Genomic DNA, 9,350 nt, shown 5'->3' on the forward strand with positions numbered 1-9,350 from the left:
GGATACCCGCATTGTGTTTTCTAAACGTAAAGGGGTAATGATTGTGGTGGTGGTTCACTTGGAAAGATTCAGAATCTGCTTCCATAAGCTTCTTTGAGTGTTCTGTACCAGGACCGACGCAATCATTTGACATCTTCTGTCCTACTTGTCATTCACTGTGCACAATTCTGAACATATCTGCAAATAAGATAGCTCTTTCAGATGACATGGTCAGGAAAATTCACATGTCATAGTAAAGATTAACATGAACAAAATATTATATGTGGTAATGAAATGGAACCCACAATGAGCAATTATGGGTGAAACATTCTTTTGAATAATGATATAATTTTGACCCAATAAAAGTAAAAATGAAAGTAATGAACTAAATTTCTTTTCCCTCCTGCTTCTACATTCTCTTTATTTCTTTTCCCACTTCTTTGTCGCCAAACTTTCAAGTCTCTGCCAAGGGTTATTTCTTCCCAGAAAGGAGTTTGAGGAATAAGCTCTCAACATCCAATAATAGATCAGTTATGGGAAGGAAAACATGTGATAGATAATGTATCAAGTTCACTCTCTGGGTCCATAAAGTAAACTTCTCTACCTTTCAGAAATGAACAGGAATGATAGACCAAGGACTGATGAGGAAGCAAAGAGAAAACAGAAAGTCAGGAGAAAACAAATATTTCATGTTTGCTTTGCTCTCTTTCATATTGCTGTTTGCTATTCTTATTGTCTCCTTCCTTTTAAAACCTTACATTTTCCCCAATTCTCATTTGTTGAAGGAGATCTTCATAGACTGAACTTTATGTATAGAAAATGCAAAGACATACCTTTACAATTACATTTGCAGCACATAACTATGCAAATATATCTTCCCTATCACTTATTCTGAAGTGCCTAAAATTAAAATCAATAAAAAAAGATCATCTACACAATAAAATATTGGGTGGTTATTAATTAAAATAAAAACATACACTCCTGTCACATGACCAAGATACATTTTCCAGCTAAAAATACAGATACAAATCACTATGTAAAATATTTTATTATTAGTGTTATCATTATTTTAATTTTTTTAATGTTTATTTATTTTTGAGACAGAGAGACAGAGCACAAGTGAGGGAGGGGCAGAGAGAGATGGAGACACAGAATCCGAAGCAGGCTCCAGGCTCCGAGCTGTCAGCACAGAGCCCGACGCGAGGCTCGAACTCATGAGCCATGAGATCATGACCTGAGCTAAAGTCAGATGCTCAACTGACTGAGCCACCCAGGCACCCCGAATATTATCTTATTTTTATACATTTATATATGTTTTCTACATATATACATATGTACTACATATACATTTATATATGTCTTCTATTTAAGTGTACAATTTTTATAAATAAAAATAATTGGGAAGGATATACGTGAAAATACAGTGATTATATCTGAGTTATAGGTATACAGATAACTTAAATTTTCTTTTTTATACTTTTCTGAATTTTTTTTCAAGGTTTATGACTTATGCTTATATATGTTTTGAAACACACACACACAAAAAGGGGTGGGGTGGGTCATAAAAAGATTAGACTAAGTCAGAGTAAGTGGTTGAGCTGGGACTTGAACCCAGGAATGCTGCTCTGAGGCCTCTGGTACATTCTATTATAATATTAGGTGGCTCCAATGTAAGCACTAACATAATAAGGAGGAAAAAACAATTATAAAACAGTAGAAGACTGGAAAAAGAAGGGATAGAAATAAGGAAAGAAGTCTAGTAGTAGAAACCAAAAATAAATTCTTCAGTTATTTGCAATTCTCCCTTTTGTTATTGTTGCTAGACAAAAATAAAAGTAATGTTCAAACTAATTGAGATAATAGATCTAACAGTGATAGCTGTTACTTATGTACTATCTAAAGTATTACAAAAACATGCCTCTGTGGTATAGTATGATGAGATGATGCAAACACGTGGGTTTATGTATATAACATACAGGAAAGCACATACAGCTAGAGTTGTTATCAGAAAAGAAATATCACAGATGATCCTGAAATAAATATTTTTTGCTCACGTCTCTGAAAGGAATCTTTAAATCCATTTTGTACACACATTTTCTTTCCCTTGGAATCAGAGGAGCAAGTTATACATCTTTTTCAAAGATGAATCCCTGTTCCATGTTTGACAGACTCACACCTAGAGTATTACACCAGAAATATAGATATATATTTATATATAATAAATATTAATTATATATAATTTATATATATATATTTAATTTATATATAATATATAATTTAATTATATTTATATATACAAAATATATATTAAATAAATATGTAAAAATAAATATATATTTCTCCTCTAAAATGAATCTTTATTTTTGTTTTTTAATTTTTTTAATTTTTATTTTTTGAGAGAGAGAGAGCGAGCAAGGGAGGGGCAGAGGGAGAGAGGGAGACACAAAATTCAAAGAAGGCTCCAGGCTCTGGGCTGTCAGTGGGGCTCAAACTCACAAACCAAAAGCTTATGACCTAGGCTGAAGTCCAACACTAAACTGACTAAGCCACCCAGGTGCCCCTCCCCTAAAATGATTCATATACAGACTAAAATCAGAGATCACAGAGCAAAGTGTGTATGAATAGGTTTCAAAGATAGTCACAGCTTGGAAAATTTGTTAAAATGTATTAAATATTTGTAGTGTGACTCTTAAAAATGGAATTAAATTTATGTACGTACATACAATTATATTAATATGTTCACAAACCACTTCCATTTTTCTACTTACACATGTATTTGTTCTATGATGTCTTTAAGTCTATTTTCTTTCCAGTCATCCTCAGATGCTCCCACATTGTACTTCCTAAACTGTTTCAAGTCAGAGCCTGTGAAAATGTTCAGTGGAGCTCTATTTCCCTGTTGGCAAAATGTGCATGGCTTCCACAATTTCAAAAGGTTGTCAACTAAGGGAATCTCCCTAATATCTTTTGGTGAGAACATGAAATTTTCAATGTTATTATAACAAAAAAATGTATCTTTCTTCTAATACAGAGAATTACAGATTATAATAGAATTTTATTCAGCAATTAGCTTGTTGAATATCAATGACTATATGATGAGTAAAAACACAGAAAACTATTTTTAATGTAATTGGAATATAGATAATATGGAGTCTAAAGATGACTTTATTTTCCAAGTTTTTACCTATTGCTATGTCAGAGATGGGTGATATTTAAAAATTTTGACCGGATAAATAACATGTAGACAGTGTAACATCTCCAAGCCAGAGGTCCAAAATAAGATATATGAGATATTCAGGAAGTCTTGTTAGAAAAATAGATACTTTTTACATCTTCATTACTTAGCTACCATTTTTATAATATTTTATAAAGTTTATAATGTATTCATATATATTAGATATACATTCTATATTTATAATATAAAATATATAATAAATATAAATATAAAATAAATATAATATACACATAAATCTTATATGTATATATAATATACACATAAATTTTATATATACATATAAATATATCAATATCAATATCAATATCAATATATTTGGGTTGTGTGTTCAGGGGTATTCCAGTATGTAAACCATTGCTCTAAGTAAATAAGACCTGTGCATAGAAGAAAATAAATAGTTTAACCAGACTGGTCCAGTAGGCTTTAAGTAGTAGAACTATTTGGGAAATGAAACAGACAAATTACCTGAAAGAAAAGCTATATCAGTGCAAGACAGAAATTTTCCCAAAGTAGCTGAATGAAGGAAATGGCAAACTGCAATACTAATAAAAATTTTAAAATTCAGACTAGGGAATCATTAAGCTACCTGATTGGCCTATTTTTCTTTATAGAGCAGTTCAAAATCCTTCACCTAATAGAAACGGAATTGTAAGAAAACCAGTTACAGAATTTTTAAAAAGGAAGTTATCATATGTTTGGTCAATTACTTTGCTTTGCTGCATTGACTGAGAAATCAATATAGACATTACAACAAATTTTAAAATTCCAGGCATGTCCCTGTAGACGTTAATACCACCTCACAATTGTGACTGAGGTCATTAGCACCTCCCCAGCCCCCACCTGCCTAAAAGAGTAACTACCTCTCAGGCAAATTTCATATGAGAAAAGTAGAGGTTGCGGTGGAGGGGCAGGGAGAGCTGCATCCACAAGAACAACCAGATTAAGTTGGAATGTTACTCTGATCATATTAAGAGCCCAGAGATGAAAGGAAGAGGACCAGGGACATTGTGAAGAGGGCCTTGGGCAGCAAGGAACTAAGGATGGTCTTTCACCTCTAAGTCACACAATCCAAGAAATAACAAAATTAGAAGAGGCAGAAGGTGCGGCCCCTGGATGGCTCTGTTGACAGTGTCTGACTTCGGTTCAGGCCATGATCTCATGGTTCCTGAGTATGAGCCCTGCGTCAGGTTCTGTGCTGACAGCTTGGAGTCTGGAGCCTGCTTCGGATTCTGTGTCTCCCTCCCTCTCTGCTCCTACCCCACTTGTGCTCTGTCTCTTTCTCTCTGTCTCAAAAATGAGTAAATGTTAGAAAAGTTTTGGGGGAAAAAGGCAAAAGGTTTGGGGCACCCAGGTGGCTCAGTTGGTTAAGTGTCTGACTCTTGATTTTGGCTCAGGTCATGATCTCATGGTTCATGAGCTCAAGCCCCATGTCGCAGAACTGGTTTGGGATGCTCTCTCTCTTCCTCTGTCTCTGTCTCTCCCCTGCTCTCTCTCTTTCAAAAATAATTAAAAAATAAACATTAAACAACAACAAAAAAAGAAGAGGTGGAAATTTTGCTTGTAAAGTGTAAAGTCCTTCAGATGGAGAATGCTAAGGCAGACTAACTGGTCAAGGACCTACAAGATGGAAGAGCTAATCCCTCTATTAGAAATGTAGATATAAAATATTATCATCAGAAACTCAGGCAAACAGCATTCAGAAACTCTCCAATATAACAGGGATCCACCTAGCTTTGGTAAAGCTGGCCTTGGTAAAGCTGAAAAGTCAGTCTACACTCACACACTGGCATGTATTTTCTCTTTAAGTCAACGTCTTAGGCTTTAACAGCTGAAACCAAATCATTTTAAAAATACAATAAAAGCTGGAGCTATAAAGACTGTGGAAAGTTACTTAACAGCATGAGCTAAAGATAACCAGGAATTTGCCACTGGGAACTATTTAATGCTTTTGATACAGTTGCAGCATATAGGGCCTAAGGTAATTGATGTACAGAAAGAACAAGCTAATAAATACTAGTTCTAGAATTTCTATGATTTAAGGGGGTTGGGAGAGTTAAGTTGATGGATAAGTCCCACAATTCTTTTCTTTTATAAGGTCTGCTAAGCCTAGTTGGCAATCATATTTCAAATCCATTCATAAGGTCCCTATAGAAGAATAAAAAGCAAGTGTCATGTGTCTGGATACTCACACACACACAAAAAAAAAAAAAATAGAAAAAAGGTTGTGTATACATGCTCAACATTAAGAAATGTGTTAAACTATTACTTCTGCTGACTCCATTTAGCATGGTTTTTCTATGCCCAGAAAGACTATTTCTAACACATAGATTTAAAATGGCTTTTAATAAATTCTTTTTTAAAATGTTTATTTTTTGAGAGAGAGAGAGAGTCAGTGGCAGAGGGGCAGAGAGAGAGGGAGACACAGAGTCTGAAGCAGGCTCCAGGCCCTGGGCTGTCAGCACAGAACCGGATGCAGGGCTCAAGCCCATGAACTGTGAGATCATGACCTGAGTCAAAGTCGGTTGCTCAACCAACTGAGCCACCCAGGGGCCCTGGTCTTTAATAAATTCTAATTAATAGAAACTGAATAACAGGAAGGTTCTTGGACAGGGAATAAAGAGATAAGAATGGGAGTTACTAATTTTTCTGGACCTTGTTTTTTCTTATTTTGTGTGTGGGTGTGTTTTGAATAGTCTTTATTGTGTTAATTTATTTTTTAACTATATTTTTAATTTTATTATTATTATTTTTAATGAGGAAGTTGATTAAGAGACATTTTAACATGCTATAACCCTACATAAACTCACTAACAGAAAAACATTCCCAATCAGATCAGTACTGCATTTGTTAGCTATTTCTACATAACAAGCTGCCTCAAAACTCAGTGGCTTAGAGCAATAATCTTTTATTCTTTTTGGTGATTCTAGAAGTCAGCAAGGATGTGCTGCTGATCTGAGCTAGACTCAGTGGATCTCTGCTGGGCTGCTTGTGTCTGTAGTCAAGTAACTGGTCAGCTGGAGGCTAGAGTCTCCAGGATGGGTTTTCACATTCCAGAGGCTGTCTCAGGCTGATCTCAGGGTGGTGGCATGTTCAGAGAGAAATATAAAAGTGAGATGCTCAATGTCTCTTGAAGGCTAGACTGGGAACTGGCCCACCATGACTTCTGCCACATTTTATGGATCAAAGAAAGTCAAGAGCTTGACTCAACCTCAAGAGTTTTGAATCATAACTGAGATTCAAAAGTGGAAGAAAGGAGTCTCTGTAGGAGTAGCTGCAAAGTCTTTAACAAGGGATGTGGATATAAAAAGGGTTGAAAATGGAATGATTTTTGCAATCAGTCTACTAAAGAAAGAATGAAAACCTGTAAACCTAGTCTATATATTTGTTGTATTAACATTTTAGAACAAGAAAGAATAGACAATGATCTTCTTGTCTTAAACTTCTCTAGGCACAGCGGGCACCTGATTATTAAGGGTATAGTTCATCATTATGTACCTAGATTGCTTGGATTTGAACCCTGACCCTAAAATTTAATATCTGTATAATCCTGGGAAAATCTCTTATCTTCTAATGAGTAAATAGTCTCATCCATACAATGGAAATGATAACAGTACCTTCATTTAAGTGTTGGTGGGAGGATTAAATAATGCATAGAAACTGGCACACGGTCATTTAATAAATATATAATATTTTATCATTCATGTTGATAAGAAAATATTTACAAAGATGCAAACTACAAGAATGGGCAATTCCAGTGGATTTGTAGAAGGGCTCGCAAGTGATCAGGCTAAGTATCAATAATTTGTGAAACAAAATATAGCACCAAGCAAGTACATACCTACTGTGTAGCCTGGGTTTGAACCATCTGTAAATTATTTCACTGGAAGCTTGCTGAATTCTTCTAACAAGTAAATTAGCAAAGTATATAAATGCTCTGTACTTACTTCACTTAAAAAAATGGGATTCTGAATTCACTTCAGTGCATTTTAAAGAAAGCCTTTATCAAAGCAATCTATAATTATAGCAACACTCTCCAGATAGGACTAGAGGGAAATATTCTAAATCAGATCTTTCATGGAATCAGAGGGAAATGTTCCTATTCATTCTTTTCCCAAATTTCACTTTCAGTTCTTTCACCCATTACCCAGTAAAGCCATAAAAGAACCAGATCAAAAGTCCCACAATCTCAAGTTCATGTATCATAAAAAGAACATATTCTCCCCACCGGTAGTGAAAGGAGGCAAAGCCAGGCTTCTAACTACAGATCACAGCTAAGGAGTACGTATCAAACACCTATCACTTGAAAGAAGGATGGCAGTGCTTCTCTGAGATGAGAATAAAGGAAAAATCTGGGGAAAGAATGCCAAGTCACCAGAGAAACCAATTATGCTCGCAAACAGCCAAAACATAAGCATATGCCTGGGTGCCTAGGGCTTAAAAGAAATCAGAGATTCTTGAAAGAAAATCAGGCTTTAGATCTAAAGGAAATCATCTTCTTTGTATATCCTGCCTGCAGTTTTTATTTTTTTCAAATCTCAATAGAATTTGCATGAACCGTTTCAATTCATTCTTCTTGCACAGATACAGCACATTTACCAGCATGCTGACATTCTAGTGGAAGAAGAGGAATTTGATATATGCCTTTTGGTCTCCTTAAGTATAACGGACCACTGTCACAAACTTTGTTTTTGATCTTCAGGGAGAAAGAAACTGATTCTTATTGAGCACTTGACATGCAGCAAGAAACTGCCAAATGTTTTCACATATGGTCTGTCACTTAACTCTTGCCGCTATCCCTCAAGGTGTTAACCCCATTTTACAGATGAGAAGACAAACTTCAAGAGGGCCTATGACTTGGCTAGAGTCATGGAGCAAGCATTCTGCTGGAGCCAAACTATATTGAGCACTTGCCAGATTATATAGAGAGGTAAACATCAAGCCCATAGGTCACTTCTCCCATCCCCCCCCCCCATCTTTTATCCTTCGTTTAGCATACTTCCTGAAAACAGCTATATTTCACTGCATCCATGTTCATTCATGCTGCACACATGCCCCAAACAGATCTAGCAAAATTCTCAAATCAATTACTAAAAAGCCTCCCCCAATCACACACACATACATACACATACCGAACAAAATTTAGAAGTTGGAGGGTAAAGAGAGGTAAAAATGAAGATTTATGCATGACAGAGATTTGAATATAAATAAAACTTGGCTTGCATCTTTTATGTTCGTCACTCTGTGTTTTTCAGAGACCTATTTTCAATTTTTGTTTTACTGTCCTGTACTGGGCAGGGCCCATGAAAAGGAATCAAGAAAGACCAAAAGGAGCCCTGTTGTTCCTTCAATTGCAGGGATGGATGACGCACCAATTACAATGAACTGCCAGCCTATGAATCTCAAATGGAGACTAGCCCATGGATTTTAAATTTCCTTTAAGGCACAGATATCTTGTAAGTTGAGTTTTATGTACTTCTGTCCTTTAAGGAAATTCAGGTGGTTAAATTCTGATTGCCAAATATGCACCTCTGGAAATGAAGCTTCTGTAGAGAAACTGAGAATTTTGTAAGACTTTCAGCCCTTAGATAACTAATAGATTATGCGATGGGCAAATGTGGCTACAGGTGGATACGAATGCAACTTTGCTTTCACCATTGGGGTCAGATGTGTTATTTCTCCAAGAAGTTCTGGGAAGGTGTCTAAGCCTCATGAGTAGGATCTATGAACTAGCATGGGGCTAAATGTCCAACATAGGTTATCTCATTTAAGTCAGCTCTGTGTTTTATGTTCATATTCATAAGGAGCTGATCAAGAGTGTGATTTGGAAAGGCAGATGTGCTGGTATTTGCCTGTTTGGCCCCAAAAACCAAGCTGAGAGCAAAGCAGAGTGATGCTTATTGTAGTTGGAAAGAGCTCTGTGACACTATGGTTATGGTTTAAGTCAATACAGACACTCAAGAGAACAGATTCCCTGTGGCCTTGTCTCTTGGAAACTCTTTTTTTTTTATTCACATAAAAACAAAGAAGCCATAGGCTGTAGGACTAGACATTAGAGATGGAGACAGAATTCAAGAGTGACCTGGGTTAGACTGAAGTCAAGTAACATACTTAACGGTTCAGGTTTAATTTTTTATTT

Source organism: Panthera leo, chromosome D4 (genome assembly GCF_018350215.1).
Source record: "Panthera leo isolate Ple1 chromosome D4, P.leo_Ple1_pat1.1, whole genome shotgun sequence".
In the NCBI taxonomy this organism is placed as follows: domain Eukaryota; kingdom Metazoa; phylum Chordata; class Mammalia; order Carnivora; family Felidae; genus Panthera; species Panthera leo.